This window comes from Protopterus annectens, chromosome 5.part1 (assembly GCF_019279795.1).
Source record: "Protopterus annectens isolate FY-2018-M chromosome 5.part1, PAN1.0, whole genome shotgun sequence".
In the NCBI taxonomy this organism is placed as follows: Eukaryota; Metazoa; Chordata; order Ceratodontiformes; family Protopteridae; genus Protopterus; species Protopterus annectens.
Window position 1 is genome coordinate 201,964,773 of NC_056736.1, and position 15,480 is coordinate 201,980,252.

Below are 15,480 nucleotides of genomic sequence, written 5' to 3' on the forward strand. Positions count from 1 at the left end.
TGGAAGAAAGGAGAAAAAAGATATACAAAATTGGATACTAATAGTACTAAATAACACAGATTTTTTAAAAAAATTATTTAACATTTGTTTTCTGGGAAAGTCTGACTTGGAACAAAATCAATTTTCAGTGGAGGCCCGGGGAGAAATGTTGTAGATTATAAGATATTTATGAAAATAATAGGGAAAGAATTAGAAAATAATGTAGATAAACTACTTGAAGATACAATTTTTATAAAAAGGAAAAAAAAGAAGTCAAGAATTGTTGGTCATAGTGAGAGAAGTGGAAGAAAATATAATAAATAGAATGGCTGAAATTATTATGGTAGGTGGTTTAATTAAAGTATTTTATAAGACACAATGTGACATTTTGTGAGATATATTGAAAGATTACAATGTAAGTGATAAAATAAAAAATATTTGTTTCAGTCTATGAAAATAGCAAAGTGAGAATACTGTTAAATGGATGATTAAGTAAAAAAATAAATAAAAGTTTAAATGGATGGTTAAGTAAATAAATAAACAAAAGAAGTGGTATAAGACAGGGATGTCCAGTAAGCATATTTATTTGCATAGATTATGAACGTAGTGGCTAGTAAGATGAATAAAGCCATAAAAGTTGCAGGATATAAGTCAAGAGAAGGAATTCAATTACTGGTGGTAGTTACTTATGCACATGATATACTCTAAATGACTAAGAATAAAGAGTGGATGGAAGGAGGGATTAAACAACTAAATCAATACTTAAAGGTTATTGGTTTGTACATAATTAAGGATAACAGCAAAGGGGTTGGAATAACAGGTAAAATAGAAGGTATTCAGTTCAATGAAGAGGTAATAAAGATTCTGGAGATGCATTTTGGGATTTATGTGCATATAATGCAACAATGGGTGAAGATTATACAAATAATGAGGAATATATGTATGTTCTAGAGGACATATAAGCTGACATACAACAAAAAGTATATTTCATAAATTTGATTTCATTGGGAACAATTTTATATTTAGCAAGTGTGTATATGGTACTGTCAAAGAATGAGCTAGAATTAATGTCAATTGCATTTTCATTTATATGGGGATCAAGGTTAAACCCAGTCAGAAGGGGGGTGTTGCATGTCAAAGAAGAAGGAGAGTTTGGCTTAATAAATCCAATTGTCTATGCAGAGTGTCTGAATTTATATAAAGCATTGAGAATATTAAAATACAAGAATAGACGTCTAATATATGTAATAATGAAAGAAAAATATAAGGAAATATGGGAAAGAGTAGGTAGAATGAAAAGAAGGAAAGGCTATTCAAGACAAAATTTTCTTATGGAAAATAAATGTGAAGAATATAGAAAAATAGGAAAGTGTGGTATTTAAACATAATAAATAAACATTATTATATTTATCTAGGGAGGTATCTAGAAAATGAAAAATTAGAGCTATAAAAGTAAGATTTGGGTGCTGTAAAAAGTTTTATGAATGTAAGATGTTTTAATGGTGATTAACAATAAGAAAGCTACCAGTAAAGGGTAATATACCATATAATACAATACACAAAAGAGTATGCAATTAATGTGGTAAAATTAAAACAACAGAGCAAGTTCTTTTTTGGTTTTGAATTGTACAAGAATAAACGATTTGTAGATGAAAGTATGTGAAAATAAGGTACTGGAGAGTATTAAAATGATAAAAGATTTAAATATGAATGTGTTAGAATATTGGTACTATCACAATCAAGAACAGGAGGATGTGAAGAAAACTGACAGAGATATTTTATATTATATTTACTCTATGGAATGAAAGACTACATGTGATAAAATTCAATGGAAAATGGATATTGTTGGAAACATTGAAGAAGATATGTTTTTGGTTATAGAAAAAGGGTGGGGGAGAAAAAAATGAAAATTATAAGTATGAGATTCAAAAGTATTAAATTGCAGGTAGTAAAGTGAAACGGTATACAAAATGTATATAAATGTCATCATCATCGTCTTCTTTTGGCTGTTCCCATTAGGGGTCGCCACAGCAGATCATCTGTTTCCATTTCTTTCTGTCCTCTGCATCTTGCTTTGTCACACCAACCACCTGCAGGTCCTCTCTCACCACATCCATACACTTTATCTTAGGCCTTCCTCTTTTCCTGTTACCTGGTAGCTTCATCCTTAGCATCTTTTTCCCAATATACTCAACATCCCTCCTCAGCACATGCCCAAACCAATGTAATCTTGCCTCTCTGGCTTTGTCTTCAAACCTTCCAACCTGGGCTGACCCTCTAATATACTTATTCCTAATCCTGCCCACCCTCGTCACACCCAGTGCAAATCTTAACATCTTTAACGTTGCCACATCCAGCTCTAACCCCTGCCTTTTTGTCAATGCCACTGTCTCCAACCCATATAACAGAGCTGGTCTCACTACCCTCTTGTAGACCTTCCTTTTCACTCTTACTGGTACTCATCTGTCACAAATCACTCCTGACACTCTTCTCCACCCACTCCATCCTGCCTGTACTCTCATCACCTCTCTTCCACACTCACCATTACTCTTAATTATTAAACCCAAGTATTTAAACTCATCCACCTTCGCCAACTCTACTCCTTGCATCCTCACCATTCCTCTATCCTCCCTCTCATTCACACACATATATTCTGTCTTAGTCCTGCTGACCTTCATTCCTCTTCTCTCTAGAGCATATGTCCATCTCTCCAGGGTCTCCTCAACCTGTTCCCTACTCTCACTACAGATCACAATGTAATCTGCAAACATCATAGTCCACAGGGACTCTTGTCTAATCTCGTCTGTCAACCTGTCCATCACCATTGCAAATAAGAAAGGGTTCAGAGCTGATCCTTGATGTTATCCCACCTCCACCTTAAACGCATCCATTACTCCCACTGCAGACCTCATCTCTGTCACACTACCCTCGTACATATCCTGTACCACTCTTACATATTTTTCTGACACTCCCGACTTCCTCATACAATAACACAAGTCCTCTTTAGGCACCCTGTCATATGCTTTCTCTAAGTCTACAAAAATACAATGCAACTCCTTCTGACCTTCTCTGTACTTCTCCGTCAACACTATCAGAGTAAACATCACATCTGTATTTCTCTTTCCCAGCATCAAACCATACTGCTGATCACTAATCATCACGTCCCTTCTTAACCTAGCTTCCACTACTATTTCCCATAACTTCATGCTGTGACTGATAAGTTTAATCTCTCTGTAGTTAATACAGCTCTACACATCACCCTTATTCTTAAAAATCAGTACCAAAACACTTTTTCTCCATTCCTCAGGCATCCTCTCACTTTCCAAACTTTCATTAAACAATCTGGTTAAAAACTCCACTGTCATTTCACCTAAACACCTCCATGCTTCCAAAGGTATGTCATCTAGACCAACAGCCTTACCATTATTCATCCTCTTCATAGCTATGCTTACTTCCTCCTTGCTAATCCATTGCACTTTATGATTCACTATCCCCACATCATCCAACCTTCTCTCCCTCTCATTCTCTTCATTCATCAACCCCTCAAAGTACTCTTTCCATCTGCCCAACACACTCTCCTCGCTTGTAAGTATGTTTTCCTTTATTATCCTTTATCACCTTTACCTGCTGCACATCTTTCCTAGCTCGGTCCCTCTGTCTAGCCAATCGGTACAGATCCTTTTCTCTCTCCTTAGTGTCCAACCTTTGATACAACTCTTCATATGCCTTATCCTTATCCTTTGCCACCTCTCTCTTTGCCATGCACCTCATCTCCTTATCCTCCTGTCTACTTTCTTCATCTGTCTGACAATCCCACTTCTTCTTTGCAAACCTCTTTCTCTGTGTAAATAATGTATAATATGTAAATATTGTAAATGTAAATATGATGTTTAATAAAGAACCCCATGTTCATCATTGTTGTGAATCAGACACATTTTATATGAGCACTTCCTGTTTCCATTCCAGGTGTAGAAGCCACCCAGAGAAACAAGGACACATATGTAAAGAGAGGGAGATAATGGGGTGGTGAGGGAAATGGAGGAGAAAGCAAATAGTGAAACTGGAGAATGTGTGCAGGATTTTGAGGAGTTCTGTCAAAGAAATCTGTTTGATGGAGAGGAGTCAGCAAATGATGGATGCATAATTACAACCCTCCAGTCAAAAGGGATGAGGGATAATTTAATTAAAGAAATGGTGATGCAGACAGAGGGAGACAGAAAATGAAGGAGACACTATTTGGAGGACATTATGGAGAAAATACAAAAGGAGGATGCAGAGACAATCCTGAAGAATAGCAGAGATAGTGAAAGAAGGCAAAAGGAAAGTAGCAGAAAAGAAAGAGGCATAAGAAAATGAAAAATTGAAATATATGGTAAGGATTCAAAGTAAAGAAGACACAAAGTGGATAGGTATGATGGTAAGGATTCAAAGTAAAGAAGACAAAAAGTGGGTAGGTATGAAGTATAGGACATTTTAATAGCTTCTTTGGGTGTAAAATCACATATGGTAAAAGTATTTATTCTTATTAATTAAGAGACTTGTGACATTACATTTTACATTGTTTTTTTCAATGGATTTTTTTCTTGGATAACATGAAAAAAGAGACTGTAATGCAGGAAGTCTTTATGTGATGAAAACATTTAAAGGGGAAACAAAAAAAATCATGCACAAATTCAAACAGAGGTAGAAAGAGATACTTTGAAAGGACATTTAAAAACTTTATTTAAATAAGTACTGGGCATTGCAAATGTTTACAATAAAAGTTTATGGAATATCGGATGGGAATGGATGTAAATTATACATATACCAAGAATGATAAATGCTGATAGGGAAAATGAGTTCTGTAAAATACTGGGGACAACCCAAAACTCTTTCTTTCTTGATTTCTTTCTTTTGGAAAAGAAGGACATTTGTAAGTAACTGTGATACAAGGAACTGTTTTATTTGTGGGGAAATGACATATGATTCAAAAATGTGAATTGACATGTTATAAATGTAACAGAATTGGATATTTATTGGTGGATTTTTAAAAAAAATAAGCCTAAGGAAAAAGAAACAGAAAGAGAAGAAAATGAACAAAAAGAAAAAAAAATAGTAGTAGAAACAGAAGGAAAATTAGATGACAAAAATGAATAAGACATAGAAGAAGTATCTGAAATAAGTGATAAAGAAGACATAATTTAGGAGATAGTAAAAGAAGCACAACTAGTGCTTGGGTTGGTATAATGGTTAAGGTGTTTACCTTGTAGACCTTTGGGAGGAAAATTGAATAGGCTTAGAATGAACTATTAAAGCAGCTAGCCTATAAATTTGCTATGAACTTATAAAATCATGAATCTTTGTTTAAATATAAATAGTATTAAGAATGTGTCTATATCACCGTATCAAAGATGCAAAATGTTGAATGCTCTCAAAAGAGCGAAAATGCCGAAAATCAAACTTGTTATTGTGGGGGCTGCACCCCCCACCCCCTGCTAAATATATATTCTAACTCCGAGATAGCACTACAGTGAGGAAAGAACAAATATCCCAATCTTCACTGTACAGCGATCTCAAAAACAGACCCTCGACATTTCGGCACTTTTGCTATTGTGAGCATTTCACATTTTACTTTTCAATACAGTGATATAGACCCTTAAGAATATAGTAAGGAGAATAGGAGTTCTGGAATAGTATAATATACGTGATGCAGATGTAATTATATTAAAAGACATATGATTTTTAACAAATGAACAAATGTTTCAAACAGAGAAACTATAGGGGGGAAAGATAATTTGGACATTGGGAAATGAGACATGTTCTGGAATAACCAAATTATGTAGAAATACAGTAAAGATATTCAATGTAAATTTAGTAAAAATGGGAAAAGTAACCACTGTAGATTTAAAATGGAAATAAATATACATAATTATATTATATGCTTATACTACTTGTAAAGAAAGAGAATACTTATTTAATCAGATTTCACATTATGTAGTAATAAATATAAACTTTCATTGTGATTTAAGAGAAAATATAAAAAGAAAGGACATTTTATAAGACAAATGTTAGAAGTTATAAGATGTGATAAGTTAAAACTTTGTTACAAAAAGTTATAGACACAAAAGGGGTATGTATAGAATGAAATAGATTTACAGGACAAGTAGAGCTAGTTCAAACAGGATTTGCTGATCACAATTATGGAAATGGAATATTAATATGAGAACATTCCATAAAATGTGGTTTGAATAGTGAATGACAACAGAGAAAAAAATATAAAAGAGTTCTTTATTGTGGCAACATGATGTAAAAAAGTAGAGAAAGTATAAAGGAACATATAATAATACATTGGAATATTTAGAACATAATGATTGAAAGCACTTTGACAAAAAAGGAACTGTATGAAACAAAACAAGAAAAATACAAGAATTATTATATAAGCAATATAATTAATAATTAATTATATATAATTAATATATTATAATAATAATATATAATTAATTAATCATATTTTTTTCACAAGGAAAATAGAGAAGTATCAAGTTACTTAAGCAGATTAGTAAAGGAAGATGGTAGTATAATGAGAAAAATAAAAAATGTAGAAGGAGAAATAGAAAAAAGATTGTGAATAGTGTAGTACAAAATGTATAAGAAATCTTTTAAAAAAAAGGTAGTAGAAAAACATGCAGCATAAACAAAAAGTAAAAAGAAAAAGGGAATAAGGAGTTGGAAATGCAGATTTCCTTGCATGATCTAGATAAAGTATTAGGATAAGTAAATATAGATTTGGCTGCAGGACCAGATTGAATGGGTATGAAATATATAAAAAATTAATGTACTGGCAAAAAATATTTTTAAAGATTTTGAATCAATGGTTAAATAAAAGAATTATGCAGTGGGATACTTAAATTCATATGGAAGAAGAAATATCAAAGACACTTGAAAATAGAGACTGATAGTATTGAATAATAATGATTATAAGATTTTACTAAAATAATACAAAAAAGATTTGAAACTGAAATGGAAACATTATATATAGTATAAAGGGGAAGGGTTGTCAAGAATTATTAATGATAGTTACATAAATTGTGGATGATATTATGAATAGAAAATAAGAAGTGAAAATCATGATTGGTGACCTTAATGAGGCATTTCATACAACTGGACATGAAATCTTATGGGGAATAATGAGAGAAAACAATATAAGTGAGAAAGGAAATTATGTATGTCAGTGTATAGCAATAATACAGCAAAAATACCTGCATAGTTATTTAAGCCAAGAGGTGCTTATGAAGAGTGGTATAAGACAGAGATGTCCAGTGAGTTGTATACTTTTTTTATTAGTATGAGTGTGGTAGCATGTGAAATAAATTACAAAATGAAAGATATGGGGTACATTACACCTGAAGGGTTAAGAATTCTAGTTCTAGTGACATACGCAGATGACATTATAATAATGGCAAAAGCAAAATTTGAGTAGAAGAAGTAATAATTTGTACAAATGATTGTCTAGGATTGATAGAGATGTTTTTAAATAAAAAGAAAAGTAAAGGTTTGGGTGATGTAATAAAGATAGGGGTATATATTTTATGATGAATGACATTTTTCTTTTAGGTATCCAATTTGGGATTAAAACAACAGATGAAATAAAAAAAATGTCTTTCTTGGAGAACATATAAATTATCATTCAGAAAAACGTGTATTTGATAAAGTCACTGCTGAAGGGAAAAAACAGCATACTTAGCAAATGTTTTTATGTTGCCAACAGTAGTTGAAATTACTGCAGATTTTTTTTTTCATTTATAGCCTAAACTCAGTAAAAAGAGGTGTTTTTGTGTAAATAAAGAGGAATAAAGTGTAGGGTTAAATAAACCAGTGGTACATGCTGCATCATTAAATTTGCATAAAGTGTTAATGTGGATAAGTGAAAAGATGAGAAATTGGTAGTAAAATTGCATAAATATAAGTATGACATATTTTGTAGTATGCTAAAAAAGAGTTAAGGAGAAAAAAGATTATATAAATGAAGACATACAATGTTACCAAGAGAGTGGTAATACATAAATTACCAGTACAAGGAAATGTGCCATGTAAAAATAAAAGTGAAATAGCATGCTTATGTTTTCAAGAAGAAACTACTGAACATGTGTTTTTGAAATGTAAAAGAGTAAAGATATAAAAGAAGTGGATGAAAGAAACATGGATATGATTAAACATGGATATTATAAGAATAGAAGTAAAGAATATGTTAATAGAACAGAAAAGGTTATTTCTATGCCATATGGGTTATATGGGATGTAAGAATAATTTAAATTATGTTTAATCGTAAATGGATTTTAGAGACAATATTAAGTAATATCAGATGGTGGATATGGAAAAAGGAGTGGGGGTCTAGTAGGGATGAAACTTTAGTATGATTGTAAGGAAAATTACCAATATGTGTAAATATACTTGTATATCTTTATAGCCGTACATTTGTAAATATTTTGGAAATAAAAGTTCTTTTTTGGTATATAAATAAAGGTCCCCTTTTCATTTTGATAAGTGCCATAGGATCTTTTATATCCATCTCAACTACCATCAATTAAGGCAGATGGTGCCTTAATTTAACATCTCATCCAAAGGATGTCAAACCCAAGAGTACAGTATCCCATTACACTTTACTTTAGTATCAGTATTGGGAAAATACTGTTTCTGTGACAGATGTTGATTTCCACAATCTGTATCAAAGGTTCATGTGCTACATTTTGAGCTACTGAGATTCCAAACAAGCATATGTTAATGTTCCCACCTCCTCCAAGGAAAACAGCACTGAAAGATAAAAACTTTACCAGGCAAATGCAAGAATACAAACTGTCTTGTACTCTATTTCTGATTTACTGAAATAATACCAATAAAAATAAATTAGGCTTTATAATTTATTTGACCAAGAATTCTGGACAAAGCCAGGGGAACAAAACCAGGAACCATTTTTAAATATTCCTATAATTCATGTAAAAGTTAGAAGAACATGTTTTGTATCAATATGCATTTTTGAACACTCAGAACTATAAAACACTAATGACTGGCATTACTGACTGACTGTAATCATAACTGATTGAGCAGTAAATCACAAATGCTATGAGTGGCAGGACAAATATTTGAAGCAAAATCATGGACATTCTGCAAAAAAAAAAAAAAAAAAAAAAAAAAGGTGGAGCTGACAGGTAGCAGTAGCACTGAAAAGGGAATGTCAGGTTAAACGAACCCATTCCAGGATTTGAATGCCTTTTTGGATGTGGAAGATTTTAAATGATGCCTTTATGATTTTCTGAAAGTTGCTATAACTGTTTATGAAGAAGGCTTAACAAAATACTTCATTGAATTGTAGTTTTAATTACTGAGATAATCAAAAGAGCATATCCCTAAATTCTTACACTGTGACATTTTCATTTTCAAACAATTATGAATAGCTTGACATTACCATAATATTCATAGCAAAAGCAAGCAAAATAATTAAAGAAATTGCAGCCATTAATAATTTTGCATATTCATGATATGGAACACTATACTGTCACTCTCACATGGACAAAATGTTGAACATTTGCAAACAACTAGATAGGGAGCTCAAGGCATCATTAATATGCTACTTTATGCTTGTTTTATTACATGTCCAGTTCTTCAAACATTATAAATTGTCAGGAGAAATAACCTAAGTTGCAAAAGACCAAATCTCCAGTTGGGCAAGCCAACCCCCCCCCCAAAAAAAAAACAACTCCAGTCAGCATCCAGCAATCAACCAATACAGGTAAAAACAGGCTTACAGCATCATGAATACCATATCATCCATAATATCATCGAGTAAAATAATTAAATAAACTATAGCCATAGTCAACTATCCATCTTCAAAATGTGAAATAATACATTGCCTTACACAATGTAGAACAGATAGATAAAAACATGACAGACTTACTAACAGCTAGGAAGGAAGCCCACATCATGGTTAAATTGTGATCTTTATACTTATAAAAGGTTCTTTGATACCCCCGTATCTCTTTTATTGTCAGAACAGTCACTTAGTTACAACATAAAAAAGTCAATTTTCTCTATTTATATGACAAAAAGGTTATACATAAGGTGTAATACACATAGCACTTCAAACATCAGAGACTTGAGAATAACTTCAAACAGTACAAGACCTCTACCCCAATCCACACAATGAGCATATTTTCATAGGCTAATAAGTGCACAGCTAATTATTAGGCTTGCTGCCTCTATGGGATATTTTACTCATATCCAATTTGCCTTCCAAAGGTGAGAATTGAACCTTGGGCCTTGTGTTTATGAGGTAAACAACTTAACCATTATAGCAACGCCTACCCCCCTTATATCAACATCCAAACCCCCATATCAAACCCAACCTTCCTTTCTCCCGGTATCAGTTATTATTACTTCATTCAGCCCACTATATTGCTAAAACTTTCATCTTTGGCCCATGCCATGCACTCACATGCACACACACACACACACACACACACACACACACACACACACACACACACAAACACACATCAGTTAAAGTCACTTGTATGACTGTACACCTCAGATATGTGCTTGACATCAAGAGAATGAATAAATTCATAAATAATTGCCCAGGAATGAATTTCAATTCTCCAGTGTCAGAACCATGCAGTATAACTCCACTCTGCCTTTTCAACTTAGCTCAAGAATTAGAAACAAGAAACAATCAGAAACAACTATAAAATATTTTCTTTTAAACTTAGAAAGCTGACAGAATAACAAGCTTTGCATTATCAAGCATTTTCTGAAGGATACAAAATCTGAAACTCACATCTCAGTCATTGCTTAGTCATCATAATCTGCAACAATTTGAAGAAGCCACAAACTGTACAAGGAACAGACCAAAATAACTGCCAGATTTCTTTGCTCATGAATTCTGGACAAAACCAAAATAATGAGGGACAACAATGGACAGATTTTAAATACTGTTATATGTATTTGTTAACCATTTAAATACAATGGACAAAGTGTCCCTTATCATGGATAACCCAGAAGAGAGTTTGATTAAGTGACTTGCTCAAAGTCACAAAGTAGGCAAATGGAGGTGAAAGGAATTGACAACCTTTACTTTTGACAGGAAGCAGTTTTTAAACATAAGTGCCAGGCAACTCCACCTCACATAAAACATAAACAGATCAATAAGTGTTGAATGGGTGTGCATTATCTCAAGAATGAAGACTAAGAAATTTTAATGATTGACATTATTGACTGACAGTAATACTAATTGATTTACAAGGAAAAAAGTGACTAGATTCAGGGCATAAAATTCAGCTAAAATCAGTAATGTTCTGCAAAACTGGAGACAGATAAGAGGTAAACTATTCTAATGCATTTATTTATTTAATTCTATGTTAATTTTTGTTTACTGTGTTTGTCCAACAGGGTTTAGTCAAAATTCTCTTTCCAGCAGATGTCTCAGGAGAATAGCTCCGGCATATTACAAACATTTTTAAACTGACATTCAGTAATTGCATGACCAAACATTAAACAATATACATTAACAATTACACATGCATTTGCTAATTAGATTACATTCATATGGAATAAAGGCAACTGTTACAGTATAATATATGCTTATACATTAATTCATGTTGAACATCCTGCACTTGAAGAGATTATTACAGGGTTTGTTAAACAGATAATAGATATTGTGATTAATACTTAGAAATTCAAAGAACTAGGAGTGAGGGAAGGAACCTGAGAAGGTAGCAACTGTTAATATTGTAGTTTGGAGGTTGGTTATTAAGCAAGTTCAAAGAAAATTATATATGGCTAACAGAAGTAGATATCTAATTCAGTTAAACAGTTAGAGCAGATTTTGCATCAAAATGCATTTTCTGAACAATTAAACAACAAAAAGCATGACACTTTAACCCTTGTCATTACTGACTGACAATAAAACTTACAGAATTTCAACCATCAGTGATCTTTCAGAAAACAAAGACACATGTGATGGGCTGGTAGCTAACACAAAAGAATAAGTCCTTAAACTATTATCAAGCAGGTTCCTGAAGTCAAGAGTACAGGGTTTAATTGTTTCTACTTCCATTTGTCTACTGTGAGACATCAAGTTGCTTAACCTGAAAGTGCACCTGGTTTGCTACTTCACATAGTTTAAAAGATAAAATAAGAAAAGGAAGGAGCACACATATGAGGCTAAATACTCATGTCCAGTTTCTTTATAATAAGAGCAGAACCAGATCATGGTCAAATGGACTAGACCAACTGCCCCCCCCCAAAAAAAAAAAAAAACCCACAACCACTACAGACACACCAGTATTCCATTACTTAGCTGTCTCTCCCCATTTACTATAAAGCAGTTTTAAAACCTGTCAGTGTACAAACTGTTTTCCTCAGTACTTTTACAATTTTAAAAGAGATTTGGATTTAATTTAAAGCTTATAAAAAATTTACAGCAAAAACAATGGCATCCAAGTTATAAATAAAATACAATACTCACATTGAAAACAGATAGCATGAGCAGCAGCAAACTTTTCTTCCTTTGAAACTCACATTTATTGACCATATATTTGGCAATCCATAATCAGTTCATAGGTGTACACAATGCTAACAACAACTAATGCCCTTAAAAGCCTAGTTGTGTAACTTAAACTTGACCCACAAATTTGATTTGTATTTGATTTGTAGAGGGTAATTTATTGACTGCCTCTGTCCATCAGAGACATAGGGCCATATCAGGGCTGAATTTCCAATTATCCATCCATTGGTCCAGTTTTCTCTTAAATAGGGATAGGGATAGGGAGGAACTCTTCTTCACATGGATGGTGAGCCTGTTACAGAGAATGGAAATTCTCTGAGAAACATGTCTGCCCCTCCAACATGTCCTATTTATGTTGCAAGCAAAATGTATGTCTTTTATTCGAGTAGTCCTGATACTGTTTATTTTGCCGTTGTGCAAAGGATTCCTGAAAACAGGGTCCAGGAGTGCCTTGTATGTTAGGCAAAGATCACCTCTCACAAGTCTGCATGATAACAAGCAAAAAGACAGGGCTTTGAAATGATCAGCATATGACACTGTGTTCACTCCCTGTATTTGTTTTGTAAGGAATCTCTGTGGACATGCCAGTTTCTGCATGTGTCTGGACAAGGTACACAATGAAGGTGGCATTATACTCTATGATGGGCCTGATTACAGCCAAGAGCAGTGGTATGGTGACCTCTCTTGACCTAGCTGACATGCCCTTGCTTACAAGTTCAGCAACATAAAACTATGTTCTTACTACCTTGGACACATGTTGGTCAAAGACTAGGTGACTATCTACATGAGTTTCCGGATACCTGACTAGTGAGTCAACTTTTAAGTGTGTTTTATTAATGATATAGTTACCTGGGGTGGCTGACTTCTCCAAAGATACCATAATGCATTTATTGGTATTGAGTTTTAAGCCATGATTTAGGCACTCTGTAAGTTTTATTGTCAGTCTGTATTAGACCTTCCTGAAGGTTGTTGCCATCTTGGGAGAATTCAATGACTGCTACCAGTTTGTAATCATCTGCAAAGTTGGTTAGCCTGAGGTCTTTGACATTGACTTTGACATCTGAGAAGTCGATGCCAAAGAGGAGTTGGCCTAGCACAGAGCCCAGGGGGCTCCACATGTGACCAGTATCTTTGGTGAGGTGGCCTCACCAGTTCTAACCTTCTGGCTCCTATCAGTGAGATAGCTGGCTACCCATCATGTTATAGAGGGGTTTATACATAGTTCTGTAAGTCTGCTGACAATGATTGAGTGGAGTATTGTAACAAATGCCTAAGCCAGACTAGATAGGCAGTATGCACAGTTTTCTATTTATCCATTGCCTTAGTGACCATTTCAAAGCAGTCCACCAGATTCAGTTATCATGACTTTCCTTTGATAAAGCCAAACTGCGATGCATCCAGAGTCTGGAGGTCTCCTGTGCCCTTACTGATAATTTCCATGATAATTCTTTTCATGGCTTTACAAATAAGACTAGTCAGAGTAATGGGTCTGTAGTTTCCATGATTTGTTGAAGGTCCTACGTTGTGAAGGGGAATGACTGCTGCAGTCCTCCATTCATGTGGCACAAAGCCTGGTTTATGACTATAGTTAAATAATGACTCCAGGGGTCCTGATAAGTCATATTTTAGACTATTGATAAAGCATCCTTGGATGTTATTGGGGACCACTGAGGCTGTGTTCTTGGCTTTATTGAGTGCAGCCGCTAAATGTTCCCTCATTATAGTTGGGTGGGTTATGTTTGAGGGTATTATTGGTGGGGGGGATGGTTGTGATTGAGACAGTGTAACGTTAGAAATGACTTTGTCCTCTGCTAGGTTTGCTGTATCACCAGGCTCAGTGAATGTGGTATCATTAACTACCAGTTCAGCACATTGTTGTATGCTGCCATTGAGGGTTCTGACATAGCTGTAGAAGGTCTTATGGTCATCTTCCACCTGGGAGGATATCTTAACCTCAAAGTTGGCTTTGCATGCCTAATTAGCCCTTTTAGCTGGTTATTTACTTTAATGACAGAGTTATTATCTTTATGGGAAATACCCTTCCTGATTTTTGCTATGTTTGTTTTCCTTTTCTTGTATATCCTGTTAAATTTGAGAAGCCATCAGGGCAGATTGTTTCTGGGGCTAGTTCTTGGCTTAATTCTGGTAGGTACAACAGTATCTAGGCAGACATTGACATGGTTGTACAGGGATTCTGAAAGCAAATCAACATGTACTGATGTGTTTTCGGGTTTGGAGGGGCATTGAATTTTGACAAACCATCACTTAGTAACAGGTAATTTCCCTTAGAATAGTTTCTGTTACTGGTTTTAATGGTATTATAGAGTTGATTCTGATTTCAAAAGAGACAGTTTTATGGTCTGACCTTACCAGGGAGTATGAGATATTGGGGGGGGGGTGCAGTGTTCTCCCATATTTGTGAGCAAGAGGTCCACTATCTTGAAGCTTATAGTGGGTGTATTCACTATTTGGTCAAGGGTGTTTGTATTTACAAAGTCCAGGAATCTGTAGATTTTAGGCTGAATAGAAGTCTCAATCTACAGAGGGGAAATTAAAGTCTCCCATGAGAAGGTTGTTAGGTTGGATGGTAAGTGTCTCCAGTAGGTCAAAGTATGCATTTTGAGCTTCTTGAGACACTGAGGGTAACCTATCGTTAGCTAGGATATGGTATAGTATTCTGTCTATGGTGATCTGCAAGTGGAAGAACTCCAGCATATCATCCTATCTGATCACCCTAAAAGTATGCTTGTTAGTGATGTATATTAAGGCAACTCTGTCTGAAGCCATTGTCTGTACAGCTACTTGTCTAAAAGTGTGGAATGCACTGAAACTTTGCACTGCTGGGTTACTCTCTACTGCTTTAAAATATGTCTCAGTAACTGCAGAAATATCTATATTTTTAAGTGTGAGGAGGGCATGAAGTGAGTGTATTTTTTTTTTGTTTGTTTAGGCTATTGGCATTG